The sequence below is a fragment of the Microcebus murinus genome, chromosome 5 (assembly GCF_040939455.1).
Source record: "Microcebus murinus isolate Inina chromosome 5, M.murinus_Inina_mat1.0, whole genome shotgun sequence".
In the NCBI taxonomy this organism is placed as follows: Eukaryota; Metazoa; Chordata; class Mammalia; order Primates; family Cheirogaleidae; genus Microcebus; species Microcebus murinus.
In genome coordinates this window covers 94,173,862-94,196,507 of record NC_134108.1, presented here as the reverse complement: position 1 = coordinate 94,196,507, position 22,646 = coordinate 94,173,862, and the positions used below count along the sequence as shown (strand labels likewise).

General features: G+C 37.7%; 1 protein-coding gene across 1 annotated transcript in view; it reads right to left on the bottom strand.

The window, feature by feature from the left end:
• PKHD1 (PKHD1 ciliary IPT domain containing fibrocystin/polyductin) overlaps positions 1-22,646 on the bottom strand; it is a 424,797-nt gene that overhangs the window by 65,491 nt on the left and 336,660 nt on the right. The window lies entirely within an intron of this gene.

Sequence of the window (22,646 nt, the reverse complement as noted above, 5' to 3'; positions counted from 1 at the left end):
AAGGCAGTTATGAGAGGTGACATTTCCATTTGTGTGATGAGAAAACCGAGTTTCATACAGTTTATTATTTGCCCAAACATAGGATGAATTAATCAAAGATACTGGTCTGCTGACATCTTTATCCAATGTTATTGCCATTACATGATGCTCTTAGTCTTTGTGATAAAACAAACATTTCTCAGATAATGATTGGATTTGTAAATGAATAAATCTGCTAAAGTTTGACACTGTAATCTCCAAAGTGACCCTGAAATTATTTTCACATTTTCAAATTGTGTGGATTAATACTCAAAGCATTTTTAATTAGAACATACAAAATAACTAAACTCTCAGACTGCATTCTACAAATAGTATGGCCTTGAGGTCCATCCACTTCAATTAACCAAAAAGTGCCACTAATTAACTAGACTTAAGCAAGAACTGGTGCTAGGCAATGTGACCTTTTTATGTCATATGTCACCTGGATTACATTTTCTCTCTGATGTACATGTTATTGATCGCAGTAGGCTACCAGGATTTGACACCATGAATTTATTTGATGATGCGTGTAGAAAGAGATAAGTTTGTTAATTTCTAAGCACAATCTTGAGCCATTTTATAATATAATATTTCCACCTTCTCTGAGCAAATCAGCACTTGACTGTTTCAAGTATACAACAGTGTGCTTTATGAAATACAGCCCCACACTGGGGACAAGGAGACCTGGGTTCTACTAGAGTTTTCCCAAAATTTGTTGTTCTTAAGCAAGTTGCCATAGCTCTCAGGACTTCAGAATTACCATCTTAAAAATGGAATTAAACTAAATAAATTGTCATTGGGGTCCCTTTCAACATTCACCACCGAAAGGATTTTATCACTTAGAGATCACCGAGCAGCCTAATGGGTACTTTCACTTCTGAGGACTCTGTCTCCAACATCTTAAGCAAGGAAACTTGTGTCTCTGACCAACCTCCTGCTTTACCTCATTGACTTTAGTCTTTGTTCTCTAGTCCTCTTCTGGCTCCCTCCCCGTTAAAATTTTCTTCTGTTCAAAGGCTTAGCTCTGGCTATTCTTCTACCTTCATGACTTAGTCACCAACTTTCCAAATAAATCTGAGGACAATGGGAATTAACTTTCCCACTTTTACTCCAAACTTCTAAAACTATTCACTTTTCCTTATCTCCTTCTTATCTTGTTTTGCTTCCTCTTTAGCAAGTATAACTTCTACAAGTGTGACTTTCTCCCAGTTGCTTCCTCCTTCAATGCCACAAGTTAGCCTCATCAATTACTGTCTCTGTTTCTTAGATGTTCTTCCCATCAGCCTGAAACAGGTAGAAATTTCCTGTATGATAAACACCCTCCTTATTTCTTTCAATTACTCTCAAACCCCTTGAAAAAGATAGATTTTCTTATGATTGTGTTTTACATTATTAATAGTATTTACTGTTTAATTTTTTCTCAGCTTTTAGACAGGTATCAATCCACTAAAATGTAGATTTTGCCCCAATTATTCTACCAACATTATTCTCCGTAATGTTGTTAGGGGTCTTTTTTTTTCCTGATTAGATCATAGTTCACTTAATTCTAACATTTGGTATGGTTGTTCTCAAAATGTTCTTTTCCCTTTTAACTCCCAGGCAGGACATCATTATTTCCTTATTCCTGTCTTTCCTCTGTTTCTCCTCGACTGTGGTTTTTATTGTTGTTGATATCTGTTGCTGTTTTGGTGGCCCTTCCAACCTTTTATGGGAAGGTGTCCTTCAGGGCTCAGTTCTTTGTCAACACATATTCCCCCTGCATAAGCATACATGATCACACGTGCAGGTATGCACACACACACACACAAACATAGAGAGAGACAGAGAGAGAGAGACCAAGACAGAGAGAGAGAGAAAGAGAAAGAGATTGATTGATGTGCTAGCATCTGTCCTGAATGACAGAGCTGTACTCTTGACTACTCTTCCCTGTCAACACACTTCACACATACCTCAAACATACCACTGTCCTGTAGGCCCTTCATGCTTCATTAAGAACCATAAGCTTACTACCTACTACTTATGAATGATTAGATTTAAGAGATCCGGAAAGTAAATAGCTTATCTATCCCTTAGTATACATGTAATATACAGAAAGATTCTTTTAGAACAACTTCTAACATTTATTTAGCACTGACCATGTGCCAGGACTGTAGGAAGTAGTTTACAAAGATTTGAGCAAATCTAACCATCACAATAAACATAAAGTTTATGCCACTTTTATCTCCATCTAAAGAGGTGGAGATAAACTAAGAAGTTCAGAAATTTGCTGAACAAATAAGTGATGGACACAGGAATCGCGTCAGCCTGTCTGGTTGCAGAGTTTTTCAGTGTATAATATTGTCTCCAGGATACAATACGGTGCAGCTCCATTTAAGGCATTAGATGATAGAGGTATAGCCATTACCTCCTTTGCTCATGGAAAACAATAACAACAATAATAATAATAGCATACTACATGCACTGAGCACTCACAATGCAATAACCATAACTCTATGGCATAGACTCTACTATTATTCCCATTTTACAGATGAGGGAAATAAAGCATATAGGGTTTCAGATCTTTTCCAGTTTCAGTAGCTTGAGGAAAGTGTAAACCAGGCAGTTTGATTCAAAATCCCGTGTCCTTGACCTCTATATTATATCCTTCAACTGTATAAACACTTTCTGTTTCACAAAATAACATTGAGCTCTGAGTTCTATGTACCCACCCACCCCCAGCCTCCCTCACCAACACCACCACGCCACCTGGCTTTATCCTAATAATTAATAAGCCTACTGTTATGATGTTTATTTTTTTCCCTTCAACCACCTTTTGGTTTGGTAGTTTATAAGAATGTCTGCAAATATTTTCTTGCTCAGTTTCTGAAAAATCCTACCACAGTCTTTCTCATCTTGCATAATCTAATTTTACTGATTTTTTTTTTCCCAAGCCAGACTCCCCCATGCACCACCCAAAGAAAGGACCACTTGCAACCATGATTGCTTTCTACATAGAGCCTTCTAAGTCTAGGATGACCATTGTTTAAACCAAGACACTTTTGGGAATGGGTGCTATTATAATTTTGCTGTGGCAGCAGGTTTAACCTTGAACTGAGCTGGGCAAACCAAGTGGTATGGTCACATCACTTCTGACCCAGAAGACAGTACAGCTGAACAGCCACATTGTCACTGAAAAGACTCCCTCACTAGCAGCTTTCCCACTGGCAATGATATGATGGTTTCTTCCAATAGCACTGACTACAGAAGAATTGGAAATTCTGCTGGGATCTTTGAATAACAACAAGCACAAAGAAAACAATCTTGCCAAAATTTTAAAACAGAAAATAAAGAATAAAAGAATAGGATTTAAGGTTCTAAGTCTATTATAACCCATGGCAAGTAGACAAAGCTGAATAAAAAATGGACTTAAAAGTATTTAATAATATTTCTTTAAATCAGCAGGATTTAAAGAACAGAGACCTTACTTCTTAAAGTCTTTTCCATAAAATCCACAGTTTAATCTCATTGAAAACACTCATCTTGTTAAATAAACATTATCTAATGAACAAAGGATTTTCTCAAAATCCTTTCATATCTTGTTATTCTCGAGTATAAATTAAAGCTTTTAACTTGTCTTTATAATGCAACCTCAATCTCAACCCTCTAACCCTTCTCCATAACATTTAATACTGTTATTTCTGAAATATGAGGACCACTTTGCCAGAAGAGGAGGAGGAGGAGGAGAGGATGGAGAAAAAGAGAAGGAAGGAGAGAGGGAGGGGGAGGAAGAGGAGGAAGAAGTAGAAATCTTGAAGTCCATAGTTTATTAAATTGGTAGTAATCAGGACATAATTGTTATCTATCCAACCCATTTTTAAGATTCATTTTTATGGCTGTTCAGCTTGAAGCAGCGTTGGCATTTACCTGAGTCTCAGAAACCAATACTCTTGTCATCCCAAGAATATTTTTTTCATGGGTTATGAAAGTGATGACTGATGGCTGTCTTATATTATTGGTTTAAAATAATAAAAGTATGGGTTGGTATGAATATCTCTATTAATTATAAATTTCTAGGTTTTGTAGAGGCTAAAATATGGCTAAAATTCTTTGTGTAACAGTGAATTCCACATCGAAATCTTAATTCCTTCTCTTACCACTTTACTATCTTATATCTGTTATACATTTGAATGTGAAGAGCAGAAGAAAAAAAATGACACAAGCCCAAAGTGAAATTTTGAAGTAGGAAAAGTTTGCCCTTGATGGCTCTTTTGGTTCTTGGAAAAATAACCTCTCCTACATCAGAGCTCCAAAAACCATCTTCTATTCATTCCTTCAGAAGAAGAATCTGCTATCCTTATTTAAATTGCAATAAAAATTTGTTCTAATAAGCTAGTACTTATTCATTTGCATTTACAATATGAACTTTTAAAAAATCTCTAGTTGTGGATTTGAAAAGAATTATAAGTACCAAGTTCAAGCAGTGCTGTGGTGTTTAGAAAAGGATCTCTCTTTCCAAATCCATAGCACTTAGAAGGCTAGTCTGAAGCCAGTTTGGCTTTAAGGATTTGGCAGAGATGGACAGACAGGAAGTCAGCCTAGAGTGGTAGCTGGTTTATAGCCATTAGATGCATCATCGATCCCCTGGAAAGAGGGAAATGGAGCTGAAGTTTCCAGAAGGTTAGTCCTCAGAAGCAGCAGAGCAAGATTCATGAAAGCCAATATGAACACCACCCAACTAAACAAAAGTCTGTCCAAATCTTCAGGAAGGAGCTATCTTCAATCCCAAAGCATGGACTGAGACACTCATTCTTTTCTCCATAGCACTGTTCCCTGAACAACTCATTATATAATATAATCATCTCCTGGTCCAGAACTTGTACCCTACTATTTTCTATCTCTTTTTTATAAATAGTTTATTTTCAAAATTTGGAATTCAGAAAGGGAGAAACAAAGCAACTGGATTTCCTGCTCCAAAATCCTTCAAGTTTAGGCATCAACAGTTAAGGAGAGTATTAGTAGATGATTAGAGGTGAAACATGGGAAACTGTAGTCCTGGAAAACTGTAGGTGGGAATAAGAGAAGCCCAGTTATGGGACTGGTGCTCCTGAAACTTTGTGTGTCAAGGATAGTGGGAGATGAGAAAAAGCTGATGACCAATCCTTGAAAATTAACTTATGAAAGAAAAGAGTAGAAAACAGAACCAGAGAGAGTCTCACAGGTTACAAATGATACTAGTAACTAGTTCTCTTAATGAGCTGCTTTGCATGTTTGCCTAATCCAACATGCTGTGAAGCAATTGTAATGCATACCATGAAATTTGCGTTCGATTAACATCTCTTTGTAATTAGTTTGATTACAATAATAAATACTCTCCCCCTCTGCCCTGAGTTTGACTGGAGAAGTCCCTTGTGAAACTCCCATCAATGCATATTCTTCATTTACCACGTTGTTCAAGCCAATGCGCTCACTGCTAAAAACACATTCTTTGGACTTTAGAGTGGAGATTTCACAACCTGGCACTTTTGACATATTGACTGGATAATTGTTGTAAGAGAGGCTGTAGGATATTTAGCAGCAACCCTGGCTTCCACCCACTAAATGTCATTAAACACCCAGTTGTGGCAACCACAAATGTCTCCAGACATTGCCAAATGTCCCCTGAGGAGCAAAATCATCATGCTTGAGAAGTCACTTGTACAGAAGGATTCTTCACATACATTGTCCTTAGGTTACTTACTGTTCATGTAGCATTGTTGCCTTCTTACCAATTCAACATCTCAACCAGAATTCTGCTAACAAACAACAGCATATATTCTCATTGAGTAGGATGCCTAAATCCCAACTCCTGGGCATTTGCAAAATGGTTTTGTCTCTCACCTGGCATTTATTTTATAAAATCTTCATTAAGACGTTGTGAATGCTAAGTAAGATGGTGTTGGCACTTAAACTATGCTTATACATTTAATATCTACCTAGGAGATAGGAAAACAGAAAAGGATCTTGTTATATTGGCCAATTAAATTGTTTTATTCTTAAGGAATCAAAGTAATCTATTAGAAAGTAAATGGTACAAAGCAACTGTATAAAGAGTTATCAATATTGATTATTTGGAAATAATTAGCTCTGAGACCACTAAACAGCTCTGAACAGCTATATTACAAATGTGGAAAGGCTGTTTGCTTCTCTTATAAAACATGGGACTTCTACAGATATAAAACCAATTAGATGAGATGGGATTATTATCAAGCCATTCTTACAGCCTCATTGTAGAGTAAAATATAAATCCTTGAGAATTAGATCAAGTATATCACAACATTCTTTATTATTGGAGATTTCATCAGAATTACCAAAATGGTAAAAACAAAATTATATTTTAAAAGTACAAAAGGACTTAGTTGAGCTGCGTTTATCTTCAGGCCAGTTTTCTCATCTACACCTGAACAAGGACAATCAGCGCTATGTGAAACACTGGTCAGATGCTAGGAAGAGTTAAACGTCCCTCAAAAGTATCAGATAATTACCTAAGCCAGAAGCAAGATGTTAGACTAGGCAGACTAATGATCTGATCTAGGTTGGTAATTCCCATGGTTCCCAAGGAGCATAAGCATCAATCATTTAATAAATACATGGTTTCCACTGGACTCCAAAGTGGGTGAAAAAAATCCCAGCGGTAAGAAAATTGCCCAAGTTTTCCCTGTATATCAATATGCATGTCCCTTAAAGCAAGGCTATTTCTAACATAACACATTTCTAATCTTCCTTTCAAATGCTATTATATTAATTAATGCCAGAATACGCTCCAGAGGGGGAAATCCACATAAATGGACAATAAAGTGATGGGTTCAAACAAGAACCCACAACTTAGATTTTTAAAGAATTTTAGGCAAATTTCCTTTTGACCATCACTATTTTATTTCTTTTTAAAAGATGATACTATAGCTGACTTTTCTACCTTTCCACCTCTCGGATAACTACATCACCGCTTTCAAAACCCCTGGTCTCCAGTAATTATGTGCCTGAGAAGATCCCACCTAACTGTAAGTCTCAGTTGGTTAAACAATTATCTAAATCTTATGGGCAGAGAGATTTTTAATTTATGTTTTAAGTTATCATATGATAATTTTTTTCTTTTGTTGTACAGTTCTGTGGAGTTTGACCGAGGTGTGGATTCATATAACTGCCTCCACAGTTAGGATACAAAACAATTCCCTCAACTCCCAAAACCTCTTTTGGTAATACCCTCACCATGCCCATACCTCTGCCAACCACCCATCTTTTCACTGTCTCTGTGGTTTTTCCTTTCCCACAGTGCTACAGAGTTGGAATCGTACAGTATGTAGCCTTTTCATACTGGCTTCTGTCACTTCTGTCACTCTTTGGCATGTCTTTGGGAATCATTCAAGTTGTTGCATGTATCAATGGTTTGTTCCTTTTTACTTGTGAATATTAGTCCATTGTATGGGTGTACCACAGTTTGTTTATCCATACCCCTGCTGAAGGGCATCTGGGACATTTCCAGTTTTTGACTATCACATATAAAGCTGCCATGAACATTCATCTACAGGTTTTGTGTCAATGTAAATTTTTATTTCTCTAGGGTAATTAGCCTAGAGTGGAATTGCTGGGGTGTATGTTAAGTATATGTATAACTTTATAAGAAACTTCTAAGCAAGGTGTTTGTCCAGAATGTCTGTACACTTTCGTACTCCTACCAGGAATGTAATGGGAGTTCCAGTTGCTCTACATCCTCACCAGCACTTGGTACTATAGGCTGACAGTTTCAACTTAAGAACACTAGATTTTATTAAAATATATCTCTATCAACGGTTATAAGATAGGATATGCTTAATTGAAAGGAGCTGGCAATCCAATTGGGAAATAGCATTATTTTATTTTCTAATAAGGTGTTCTATAGAAAATACTTTGGTATCAAACAGTTGAAACCATAATAAAGCATCGTATTCAACGCCATAAGCTTCTCTAAAATTATGTTATATAATTTATCAGAGGAAGTTGTAATGGCCATGAACTATGTGTTTAATTCTTTTTGAACCCCTGCTAACTACAAAAAATGTGCTTCATGTTTTTTGGGCTGTTACAAAAACCAGAACCATACTCATTAATTCAAGAAATATTTGGTGAGAACTATTATAATGGGAAGAGTAGTGAATAGGACAGATTTGGCCTCTGTCCTCCTGAGGCATATACATAAGGATGTGTGTGTGTGTGTGTGTGTGTGTGTGTGTGTGTGTGTGCGAATGAGAATCAATTACACAAGTAGTTTCTCATTCTAAAGATGTGCATCGGGTATATTAGCTGGGGATGTTTTAGGAGAATGTGGCCTTCATTTGATCAGTTCCAGGTACTCAGTTATAGGAAACATAAATAGAAACATTACAACATTAGCTGTTGTAATTCTAATTTCATGGCAAACAATGAAATTACCAAGTGGTTCTGAGAAATTAGAACTAATTAAAATATAATATGAATTTTGATAAAGGAACAAGAGTCTCCCATTCCAAGATTATGGAAAAAGCAGATTTAGAATGCAGACAGAAGGAAAACTATGAAAGTACTTTAAAACATCAAAACTCCTTTGATAATGGAGAGATAATGACATTTGAATGTCATGGATGGTGAACACTCAGTTCTCTTCTCTGGCTACAAAACATCACCTCCAGTCTCCATCTGCCCTCACCCCACCCTCATTCTCAGAAAGCTCTCTCTCATTTGTGCAGATTCTCAGTTTTCCATCTCCTTATTAAACATCATAGCAGAATTTTCATCCTCTAATTCCTCTGGATTGATGACTCACTGCCTCCAGATACTATCTGCAGCTTCCCAGTGGAAGACATCAGCCCATGAAAGAGCGAATCCATCCCTACCTCAGCTCCTAATTCATTGGACCCTAGCCCCTCATTTGCATCATTCAGAGGGGAAATCTAACATTAATAGCTCATTTGTGATTCACCAAGAAAGGGACAACAGGCCAGAACCATTCTATCTGTGTGCACTTAACATTGCTTCCTTTGGTAAAATGCAACCTATTACCTGAAAGCCCTATGAAATTTGCAGGGAATTAAAAACCTCATGCTTCCACAAAAGGCTGAGTCATTTTCTAGGAGTTAAGCAAGTCGCTCAGAGAGTTCAACTGCTAGCAAGATTCTTCAGAAATGAAGCCGCCTGAACATAATCAGTTCACCCTAATTGATTGCATACAGTTTTATTACATAACTGATGGTTTTAAACCCTCAGCCAATTAGTTTGTCAAACAGAGGTTAAATTCTTGACTGGTTTATTTAAGCTAAATTTAGGCAGGATTTACAATACAACCCGCCTTACCCATGCAGCCGAAAATGCACTCTCTTTAACAAGTGAAATTATTATGGACTCCCTTATAACCAAAGGGGAAAAGAGAAAAGTTTCATAAAGATGATAATCTTAAATAATCAAAACATAAACTCTGGGTTATATCTTTCCCAGTGAAATATCCTTTGCTATATAGTTGTCTGATGTTGAGATCTTTTAAAATTTATTTTATGGTGCTTGTCACTGATAATGCTGCCTTTGAAATTATTAAACTAGAATTAAGCAAAAGTCAGCCAATTTGGCCTGACATATTAATTCAAAGGAATATCTTAGGCTGTCTGAGTTATCACCTCAAGTCAGTCATTCATAGATGTAACCAATTTCTAACGTTTGGCAGAGAGTTAAGTCTGTCTGAAGATCCTGCCATTTATTTCTGAACATAATCCTCATGGTCCAGCCGAGTCATTTAAAATGATCCACATCATAAATACTTCAGTCTACGTTGTCTTTTTAGGATTCTATTAATTAAATTCTAGTGAGATAAGGAAAAATATTTTTGTAAAACTGAGCAGTTAGAGAAATAATTCAATTAATTAACCAGTTTTTACTAAGTGCCTGTCATGCATTCATCATAGGCCAAGTAAAATAAGACCCAACAGAAGACTTAGACATAGATATAGGTAAGATACAGAATTCATGATTTCAATGTCTAGGCCAGTGTTAAAATATTGCATTCAGAAAATTTTTAGAAACTAATTGCTTCTTCAACTTTATGTAAGTTTATATGAGTATTTTATAGACCAGAGGTCAGCAAACTTTCTATAAGAGATCAAAGAATAAGACCTCTAGACTTTGTGGTCCAAGAAGCAAAACTAAGGATAATTATGCATATACTCATTAAGAGAAAAAACAAATTTTCACTTTTCTTTATTGATGAAATTAAAAATGGTATCAGATATACCATATCTTAGACAATAAAATTAGCAGAATTATCATATTTTATCTTATAAGACCTCAATAAAGAATAGAGAATTCAAATGTATCATTTTTTTTTTTTCCGGGACTCAGAATTATCAGAAATCCATTCTTTGCTTGCAGTTACCTTCAACTAAATAGGTATTGAATTTTCTTAGAATTTGTGTTAGGTAATGAGGTCATGAAGACAAATGGCCCCCTGCCCTCAAAGCACTAAAATTCCAAAGGAGAAGACAGACAATGCACAAAGCACAATGATGGCATGTAATATGAGCTGCAATACATGTTTGTATTCGGTGCACCATAAGCATTTATTTAAAGTGCTACGTGAAAACAGATGGAGGACTTATGAAAATGCTGTTGAAGGTTTTTTTTTAAATGTTTATTTTTTTCCCTTGTGATCTTGGTAATAAGGACACTGGACCTTTACTAATCAATCATTATTTAATTGATTGGCAATAATCCTGTGTTGCTTCTGAATGACAGTTCCGATCTGTTTTCATTATATAGCTTTATACAGGTGAGTGTTCCAGGTAAGTTGCTTGAATTAGATGGGACTATGAGGATATAGCCAAGAAGCATTTTATTTATATATTTTTAATACATCTATTACAATAAATTTTTTTTTCTTCTAGCAATTAAGATTCTGGTTATTCGAGGGCTCTAGTTAATGGAGGTAATGGAGAATTTTCCCGTAGAAGTCTCAAGCATTAAAATGAGGATCGACAAAAACAAACAAATAAACCAAAATCCAGGTCATTCAATATAATTCCAAGCCAGAAGAAAGAGGGGGAATAAATCTAATATTATTATTATTATTATTATTATTACCATCATTTTGTCTTTTAAACTAGTATGCCACACAATAGGCAATTAACTATTAACACCAAAGCCGCACACTTAACTATATAAATTCAGAAGGAAACCGAAGTCTCCAGTCTCCTCTACCTTGAGGAAGTCTGTCATGAACTGTGATCTAAAATGTAGCAACATGCCTGACTGATGAAGAATGAAAAACTCTTACAATCTTTTCTCTTCAGATATCAATTAGATGATGACTTCAGCATCTCCTCGTCCTACACCAAAAAGATGCAGATATTCCACCTCTTGTGTTTTAATTCCTGGGACGCTCATCTGGCGTCCCAGAAACACAAGTCAAGATGCTCTGCTGTTTCGGAGGTATGCAAGCTATTCACATCTTTGCTCTAATGCTCCTCTTTTGAAGGGTACCTGGCACATTTCCAAAAGGTTGTTTCGCCCTCAGAGTCATCCCAGCCCCACCAATACCGATGGGAGGCAGCAGCCAGATGAGAAATACTGTGTCCTCTACCTGTCCTTGTTTTCCCCCTGATGTTCACTTCAGTCAACCAACACCTGTAGAGAGGGCATTTACTCCGTAATATCTTCTAGCATGAAATCTATTTTCTAAATAGGTAGGTAAGGCATAGACACTCAAGAAATCAAGAGAATGACCCAGAATAACATCCTGTCCAAAGGTACAGAGGCTTCAAGCAACATGAAATGTTTATTATACTGCGAAAGGATGTGGTGCCCAAAGAGGAGGCCAGAGTCTTGTGACAGAGGTTATAGATCACAAAGCTCATCAGATGTTATGCTAAGGAACCGAGATTTGACTCTGTAAAATTAAGGGAAGACAGTAAGAGTGTTATACTGACGCGTATATGATCAGACTTGCATTTTAGAAAGAGCACTTCTTTGGGTGGACTATAGAATTATAGAGGTTTAGACTGGTAAAAGGGAGACCAGTATTTACTGCTATAGCTCAGGTAAGAGCTCACACCAAGGCAATAGCAATAAAATGAAAAAGGGGAGGATGGATTTAACAGCCATTAAGAAGAAGAACTTGGCAAGCTTTTGTGACTCTATGAAGGAAAGAACTGAGTGAGATGGAGAAGCACTCAAGGGTGGTTACTGATTTGGAAGACTGGGAGGGGGTTGGAGTGATGAAGACCAGGCATTCTGAAACATGCAGAATGGACACACTGGGCAGATAGTTCAATATGCAGATCTGGGGGTGGAGTTGGGCGTGAGTCTAAAATAGAGATAAAAATTTGAGAGCCTTCAGCACAGACTTGGTAGTGGAAGGTTAGGGATAAGATGAAGAGGAGGAGGCAGAAGAAGAAGAAAAGAGGAAGATGGTTAAGTAATACTTTGGAGAACATTGACGATGTGGGTAGGAGAGTTATGCAGAATATAAGGAGGAGGCAATGGTAGTAGCAGCTCCCAAATTTCTACTTTGAAAGGACTTGGACCAGCAATCAGGTCAGAAGGGGGCTTGAAGATTCATTTGCATAGTTCATTGCTCGATAAAAGTATTAAGAAAACTCAACTGTCCATATCAAAGAACGGGGGCCGCTGATGGGCATGACGTTGCCAGTCCAGTGCCACCTTTCAGGTACTCTAGTTCTGAGAGGCAGGAGAACCAGGAGAGTGCATTGCATTACCTTGCAAATCAGAGGAGGATGGCATTTTAAGAACCAGGGAGTGAACTCAGTGTTAAATTCCCCGGAGATCACACAAATAAGGACAAAACATCCAGTTAATTTGGCACTTGCTAATGTTTGCCAGTGCCATTTCAGAAAATTGATACAGGAAGAAGCCACATTGCAGTGGGGAGAGACTGAATGAGAAGTAAGGCAAGGTCAATGAGGGCAGACTATTCTTTAAAGAAGTTTGACTATGAAGAGATGAAGAAGGATGTGGCAGTAGCCCCAGAGGGACACTGGGTCAAAGACCCTCAAACACAGTTTGATGGCACAAGTGGAGACCCTGTCTTAGAGCTGCTCCTCTGAACTCCATGATACACCTACAATGCCAGCAGCACAAATTGATGACTGCCTTTCTCTGGAACAAGTCTCTCCCATAGGGCCCCATTTCCATCTAAAAGTCCACTAAGAAAGATTCATTTAGTTGGGCCTTAAAGGCTTTTTACTGGCAGCAATTTTCCATTAAAGTGCAAATATACAGTCACAACTGGAAATGAGGCCAGGATAGATGCTTGAAGTAGAAAGGGGAAGTGAGAAGGCAAATCCCCTCCCCCTACCCCCCCCCCAAAATATTTCCCTGCTTCACAGTTATGGGCAGAGAAGGGCAGTTCTGATTAATCACTGGTGCTGGTTAGCCGAAGTTATCCTTCATGCCTTACGTACAGAGAGTCACCCTACGCAGAATATCAATTTCTAAGAATAAAAATTCAGCTTAATAAACTTAATACTAATTTGGAACAAAATTAACTCTATTAGGCGATACAGATGGCATTTACCAATGTGGACTGGCCTGAGGTCAAACTTGTGGGGATTGATTATGATTTCCCCCACTGATTATGATCACGGAAGTAAGGGGAGGATGTGGGAAATCTAAGTCTGACCATGGTTCCCAGGTGGCTTTCCTCTCTTGAAGTTTCTTCTGCAATTGAAACAACTCCCTGGTGCTTGTGCCCATTGGGTCTGCTACCGTCCCCATCCCAGTTCTCTTTCTTCCGGCCACAGGTCCATAAAAACGCTGCCATTCTCTCATATATCAAAGGCAGGCTATTCACAATTGACGTGTGCCCAGTTTATACATCTTCCTTTGTGCATAAGAGCAATTGGATTGGAAATTATGTTTTCGACCTGTCGAAGAGATATTGCATTCCCAGGAAGGCCTTTCCTTTCTGCTTCAAATTGAACATCCTTTCCCATCCCTGGCAAGGACAACTTTATGTACATCACTGCTAATTCTCATCTCACTTCAGAATTGGTCCATGGTTGAAAATTTAGTAAAAGAAGGAGGAGAAAGAGGAAAAGGGGGGCTGTTAGGAGGAGAAGGAGTAGAAACCACTTTCTATCCCTTCAATAACTGACACTCCTCTTTTGTCCCCAAGCTCTGTTGCATTTCAGAACCTAACCATTAGTGCCTTCTCCCTGTAGCCCCATCCCAGGCCAAACTAAGGAGGCACCATTAGCTTTTTTATGTGATGCTGCCTTTCCCTAAAGTTGAGCCCAGGCCTTGGCTTGAGGCGCTGAGCTGTGATAATGTTGTTATAAGTTGGACCCTCAAAATTATTGGGAAGAATTTGAGTATTTACGTGCTAACCAAGCATTAAGTAGACTGGAAAAAATAGTAGTTTAACACATAAATTCCTACTGTGTTACAAATTTACATAGATACATGGTGATTACTAAAACCCACTCACTTAAAAGAAGTGCTGAATATATAGTAGCTTTATGTCAGCATGCATATTTCCAACATCAATAAATAATAAATGATTGTTATGATTTATTATTGTAACAGTATGATAAGTTTGACATTAAGTGGGTGGGAGAGCAGTTTCCCAATTAAAATTCTGCATCCTCCCTCCATCTCGTGTACTTTTTCCTACAACTCTTTCTTTACCAGGATTACTCACTCATGTTTCAAATCTCAGCTTCCATATCACTTGCTCCAAGAAGCCTTCCCTGATGTCCTAGACCAAGGATTGACAAACTATGGCCCAAGAGCCAAGTTTGCCTGTGGCCTGTTTCAAAACAGGCCTTGAGCAAAGAATGGTTTTACATTTTTAAAAGGATTTTAAGAGAAAAAGAAGAGGAGGAGGAGGAAGAAGAATAAAGAAAAGAAAGAGAAGGACAAGGAGAAGCAGATACCACATATGGCCCTTCAAGCCTAAAATAATGGCCTTTAAAAACTAAAATACTTACTATCTGACCTTTACAGAAAAATATGTTAATCCTTGCCTTAGACCATAAGCTTAGGTTCCCCCTACTAAGTGCTCCCTTGATGTCCTGAACTTCCCCAGTGACCGCATTCATGCTGTCTACTACAATTCATTGTTTAATGTCTCCTTTTCACACTAGGCTCTAAGCTCTGCACGGTCAGGCACCATGTCCATCTTTATCACACTCCATCTCAAGCATGCATTACATGGGAGAGTCTCAGTAAACATTTGCTGAATGAACCAAAATGAAAATGAAAACAAAATGGCAGCTTTTATATTGCTGGTGTCCACACCTAGGCCCTGGGAGCATTTCCAAGGGTATACGATCACTAGGACAGCACCACATCTCCATTTTCACAGGACAATGATGATCTTTTCTTGTTGTCCCAGAAAAATTATTAACAGTTTTCCCTTCCTCTCTCAAATGTGTCCCACTTTGGAGGAAGTTGGAATACTTGGAAAAAGTTCATAAGTCCAATTTCCTTGGAGGAAAGACTTCTTAGGTCACTGACACAGAAGTGATAGTGACCTTTGTATCAAAAGGCAGAGCTCTTGCTATAGAGAAAAGAATCTTTGCAACATGTAACCTTTGGAGTCCAGAAAAATATTCGTAAAATATTGGTTTATGGAATATCATGATTAAAATAGACTTTTGTTCACTGACCTGGAAAATTTGCCTATTTTTTTAAATATAGTCATTGTGTGAAAATACATTGCAAATAACTCACTTTTATAAATCAATCCATCTTACGTTTGGAACAGTCAGTATAATTATATTTAATGAATACCTTTACAGTAAGTTCTGTTCTTTGTGCATGCCATATTCAGTTGGGTCATACTTTTTTTTCTTTTGAAATGACTGGCAAATCAAATTCTCGCTAATCAATGTTCAGCAATGACAAATAAGAGTTATTTGGAGATACAGAATTTAAGAATTGAAATTGTTTGGGGATCTCCTAGTGCAGCACTTATTTTATGGATATGTATATGGAAGAGAAGAGAAGCAGATATTCCTGCAGTGTATAAAGCTCTTTTGATATTTAACCAGCAACAGGCCTGATTAAATATTTTTCCATAAATGTAAAGAAACATATATTAAATATAACAATCCAATATATCTATATGGTGTTCCTTTTTTTAATGATTTGGAAATTACTTTTGAATCTTTGTGCCTAAGAATCACGTAATAGAAATCTATATTATACTTTACATGTATATGAATCTTACCTATCCAAAGCATGAATCCTATGTCTTTTAATTTCCTTTTCACCTCTCTGGTGTTTTGCCACCACTGGTCTGAGATCCAGGCCAAACTCATCAGATATATTAATATATCTATTACTATTAATAATAATGATAACATTTATTGGATATGTACAATATATGAGGCACTAATCTTATGTGACTCTTTTACTCATTGCAGCAACCAGATGAGGTAAGTGCCATCCATTTAAAAATGAGAAAACCCTGAGGCTAGGAATAAATAACTCTCCTAGAAATGCACAGCTGGTAAATGCTACAGATGCAACCTCATCTTAGATCTTTCTGAGTTGTCTATGAACCACCACCCTACAGTAACCATTTCCTTAGGAGGCTGTATCAGATGCCTATTGTGTGCTACTTCAGATGCTCTTGGTCTCTTCTCTTCCTCCAGCTGCTGACGTGGCTCCCAGTCCCATGCAGGAGAAAGCTGACAGTGTCTTGCCTTCTGTCCTCAGGCCTCTCTGATGCTATGCAGGAGCTGAACCACTTAGCATTCCTGCACATGCAACCAGGAAGTGTTGGCGATGGGGATACCTTTAACCAATTAGAAACAAACAAACCTGTGGCTTCCCTTTTTGCCCATGAGCAGTTTTGAGATACAATTCTTAGGGGTCCTCAGAAAGCCTCACAAGATCAGCACTTCCTGTAGGCACCCTGAGCTGCCTTCCCTCCTTCTCTGTTTCATTGCTGCTGTCCCCAACTCCTGTTCCCTGGGACCACCTCCCAAATAAATAAACTGTGTGCAAGCCTTTGTCTCAGGCTCTGCTTTCAGTGGCATTCAGGATAAGAAGAGGCCATTTCCCTCACCATCTGAAATCATCTCGTCTCTATCCCTGAGCTTTATGGAACTAATATGCAACAGCTAACATATTCTATCTGAAGAGGAAATCCCCTGTCTCCGATGGACCTGACTTCTTCATTTCCTGTGAATAGCAGAGATATCTGCATCTGTCGGGTCTCAGGACCATGTTGAGAATATTTGTCTACCTCTGCTGGAAGCCCTTCTGATTAATCAGGCTCCTTGAGTTGGAAACATAAGGATTTATAATGAAAAAGAATCACACAGTAAAAACAGAAAGAATGAAAAGAAAACAAACCAATAAAGAACCTATCCTATCATAACATTTGAGGTTCTGGTATTTGCTGGCTTTGGAGGGAGTTCAAAATAAATGAAAGAAATGTGTATTTTATTAAATGCTAATATTTAGAAGATGTGGGAGGGAAAAAAAGAACGATACATGCTTCCAATCATATTTGCAAATACGAGGCGTCTCCTACCCCCTTCAAAATGGTTAGATGTTTTCCTTGCATTTGGGCAATCTACTCAGTTTTTTAAGTAATGCCTGGGATCAGCCATAAAGTTGTACCAGGAGTAGCGAAGCTGCATGTGCATCCAACCAACAGAGAGGGGCACCACATTATGCTCCCAGCCTACAGTGTAGTACAATAACAAGCTCTCTCCAGCCAAGTCGCAGCTGCCCACCGACTTCCTCCACAGGAAGAGCCTATTGCTTTTGACTCCACGTAGACCAGCCTATAATAAACTCTATCCTTCCCTTGCAACATCTGCTATCGTTAACATGATCTCTGTTTGTCTTGAAGTATAAATAGGCCCCAAATTTCAAAAGTTCAGAATGCACTGAACCATAACAGCATAGCTTCTTCCTTTTCTTCTTGGTAAGAGCCCTATCCCTCTCTTGGGTTTTGGAATTCATTTTAAGAACAACAATGAAATAAAGTGGAGAGGAAGAAGATTTGAGGGGGTCAGGAGTCCTCAGGGGGGTCAGAAATGAAGAGTTCCCTTTGCTTTTGTCTCTAGTATATGTGCAGTAATAAATGTTGACTGTGAATTTGAGCAATTTTTCGTATACTCTTACCTTCACACTAACGTTAGGAGTTTATCATCAAGATAAGTCATGAGAAAAAAAATCTCATTTTTTATTAACTATTCTTTATTCAATACTCAAAGTGGTTTATAATATTCAGATATACAAACATTTTATTTTACTTGAGCAAAACATTACTTATTCTGTATAATTAATGTGCTTCTTTTCAAGAAGAGAAAACAGGTGATCCGCAGACCTTTTGCTCTGATGTAGAACATTGATAAACAGCAAAGCACTGAGCCCTGACAGCCCTAGGTTCCTAGCTTAGCCCTGCCCTCAGCGGCTAATTAACCTCACTTCTCTGAACCTCAACTTACTCATCTAAATGGATTAAATGAGTAATTATTTCATAGTATTGTCAAAGTAGTACATGAAATAATGCACGTGAAATGTTTGATATATGTGTTTAGTAAATATTAGATGATAATGATTCCCCAAAGACATGATTGGATCTTCCAGTGTGACTGAGAAAGTTTTATGGTCCAGTTATCTGAGCTAACTCCAATAGACAGAAATCAGTTCCATATATATCTCAGAGGAACGGTCAAAACAGATAAAATGCTTATAAGAGTGTCTAGCAGGTTGTAAACACTTGATAAATGTTGGCTATCCATCACTATCATTATTAATGTATCATTAATAATGTACAATTATCCTTATTATTGTAATCAGTTTACTGAATGAGCTGGGCTCAGCAGGTGTGAAAGAGGAAATTTAGTCTTTCTAACCAAATCTTATTTAAACTCATGCTGTCAAATGATTTTTCCCAGGTCTTGGATGGAACTCTGAGCAGATGACATAACTTTTTTGATTACTTTCAAATATGAAAAATTCCAGTCCAGTCTAATGCTGTCTCAAATCCTTTTGAAAATTTCTTCCTTTCCTCAGCCTGAGCCTGCCTCGGGCTGGGAAATCTGCTATGGGAAAAAAGCTTCTCTGGCTTTGGACCATCTTCTTTGACTTCTCCTCCACTTGCTGTGTAGCCTCTGGCGCTCCAGTGTTGAGCTTGAGGCCTGGGGTTGGGAGAGGGAAGAGCAATATAAGACAGAAAAGATCTCCCTTGATGAAGAACGTATAGAATCTAGTATGGATGTCCTGTGAGTTTGCAGATGTCTGAGTCTGGCTCTTTCTGGAATCAGCCCCTTCTGTGGGTTCTGCAGAGATTTACACTCAGGCTCTGTGGCTACTCGCCTGCCTGCTCCTGCCAGCTGTTTAAAATTTCTCTGGTAGCTTCCGGTGTCCAGTGTCTACCCTTCACTTGAGCTCACTTCACACTCCTTGTGTGGGTCTCTGTTAAAATAATACATGACACACTCCTTTAGCAGGCCCATACCTGGTCTACAGGTGGCCAAGTATCTTTGCTCAGCAAGCTGAGAATGGAGCCCTTTTTAACACAAGTCACTTCAACCAATCTCTCATTTGCAGACTCTTCTTCTACGTGTCAGACAATAGTCCTAGTTAGAAACTCCTCTGAGTGTTACTTTAAAGATCAATTCATTTGGTGTGAGATATGAGGGCAAACACTATGCTCCACCCACTGTGAGAACAGATGGAGAATTCACAACACATTGAAAATTGTCTACAAATGATCCTCACAACAGTACTCTTCCACCTCCCGATGAATTGTCACCTTCTCTTATATAGCCTGGGGATGTAGGTTGGCCCAGATGAGCAGAGGCCATATTAGGTTCTAGTCACTTTCTTTGCAAAGTCAACATAGATGGTCTTAGTCTGCACTGTCCAACACAGTTGCCACTTACCACGTGTGGCTATGAAAATTTAAATTTTAATTAATTAAAATAAAATAAAATAATAAAATAAGTAAATTCAGTTTCTCAACCTCATCAGTCACATTTCAAGTACTCAGTACCCACATGTGGCTACCATATTGGATAGCACAGATATAGAAAATTTCCGTCACTGCAGGAAGTTGTACGGACATAGCTAGGACTTTGTAACTTCACTTTAGAAGATGAAAGTTTTGTCATCTATTATTTTGTTCTCAGGTCTTGAAGCCTCTGCTGAAGTTACAGTATAAGAGGAAAAATCATATTTACCAGTTTGTTATATAATCAATATGTAGATTTTTGACATCTGGGTTCTGGACTAGGGATATACCAGAACACAAAAATACAAGACCATTTTTCATGATGCTAAACTTATAGATAAAAATGAAAATAGTTAATTATAGTTCTTATGATTGAACCTCAAGTCCAAAAAAAAAAAAAATACATTCAGGCAGAATTAGCCTCCCCATCTTTTCTAATCCCATGATGGGACACAGAACAGCATCTACCAAAGCTATTATGCTTTTATATTTATGATGTTTTATAGTTTACAGGAACATAAATTGTCTCATTTTTTTCTAAAAGCAACTGTGAAAAGTAGCCAGAACAGTTATTATCATGCCCGTATTATCAAGCATCAGTGACCTACCCAAGGTCATAGAGCCAACAACCAGGATAGCCAGGTATGCCTGAGCTCCTTATACCTCATTATGCTTCTTCCTGAAAGCCAGGAAAAAATTAGAAAAACAAATTCTTACACACAAAGAATGCAGGAATTCAGAATGGAGCCACTGCCAAAGGTCACCACAATTTCAATTTTTCAATCATGTATATTCTCCCAGATACTTCATATGTCAAAAATTAAAATTAAAGGCTATTTTATTAGCAGAATGTGGAGAACCACCTGGTCTAATGAAGAACATGAAAGACACACACTAGAGGTTGTCCATTTCCCCTAACAAGATTGGGATCTGGGTTTTGCTTTTGTTGAGCACATTTCCACTTTGCCTTTTTGTACCTTCTTGTCATTTACTCAACAACATTAACAGAGTCAACGCCAACCGCTTGGGAGGACATGGGAAGAAATGCAGCACCTAAGAGAAACATTTCAACACAGATGAAGGGGATGCATGTCACTGATACTGGTACTCACCTACGCAGAGTAGATGTTTGTTTATTCATGGTTTTTAAACCAGATTTAAAGAAGAAAAGAGTAAGAAGAAATGCATAGAAATGAGAAACTCCAAATTCAAGATAGTTTTCTCTAGGAAGGGGCAGAAAAGGAAATTCAGTTAGAATCGGGAAGTCAAATTTGGGCTTCAGCTGTCTTTGTAAATTTGGAAAACCTTTCTTCTAGAGAAAGAGAGAGAACATGAGCATTTATTATGCTTTTCTTTATACCATTGAAAGGTAAAATTCTTTAAAATCAATTTTTAAAAATAAAAAAGGAAAGTCACTAAAGACCTGTTTAGTAGAAAACAGATTATCTTTACAGGCTCTTTGGTCTTTAGTTGTTTGTTGAAAAACACTTTTACTTGCATTGTTTTTGTATGAGTATTTTTCCATAAAGCCAACAGAAGGCTAAAACCTAGAATTTTCCTTGAAAAAGGCTTCCTTTGTCTAGATGTGCTAATAAAAGAGAGGTGTGGAATTAAACTGATTTTTTTTTTTTTCATTTAGCTTGGCTCCATCTTTCACATGAGTCCCTAACACACTTCTGGATCTAGGTGGAGGCACTAAGCATGGATAAATAAATTATCTGAAAATATTCCAAAAGCATCATCAAGTTCAACAAGTGTTCAAATTTATGTAAGTATGTGTAAATACACAAAGATAATACAATGGTTTGGGCTTATTGATCTTTCCCTGATCTCACCTCAGGATGAGGGAAAACATCACAAAGGCCCTCCCTAGCGGGTCCCCAGTGCTGAATAGAGCGCTAAATACTATGCAGCTGCTGCTCAGCTACCTGGCATGTCTCAGCTCCTCTGTCTCCTGGTCATGGATCCTGACCTCTGTAGATCTATAACTGAGTTCTGGCCAATCATATTACCCCATTCCGTATTTTCCTGGGCCTGATACATAAACATCAAGAGAAAAAAAAAATTCGTTGTCACCTGAGATTACTAAAAGCCCTTTAGCAGCAGGAAGAAATCAGGTGAAGAGGCACACAGAGCAGAGATAAGCAGAAAAGAAAAAGAGAGAGGGCTGACAGCACTGAATACTTGACCCCAATTCCTGGTAGTCTTGAAGGCCATATTTTTTTTAACTCTTTCTTCAATTCTATTAGGGATTACAGTATCCTTTTCATAAGCACAAGCCACATATTTATGTGTTGCTTAAGGTTCTTAGAGTTGTGACTCACTTCCTTGCCCTGAATAGTATAGTCATGATCTGTATAACACAGTTTCAGTCAATAATAGACCATATTTATGATGGTAGTCCCATAAAATTATAATACCATATTTTTCCTATACCTTTTCTATGTTTAGATATACTTATTATACATACACAAAACCCATTGTGTTTTAATTGCCTACAGTATTTAGTACAGTAACATGCTGTACAGGTTTTCAGCTTAGGAGCAATAGCTATACCATATAGCCTTAGGTGGGTAGTAGGTTATGTCAAACTCTATGATGATTGCACAATGATGAAATCGCCTAACAATGCAGTTCTCAGAACATATCTTCGTTGTTAAGGGATGCATGACTG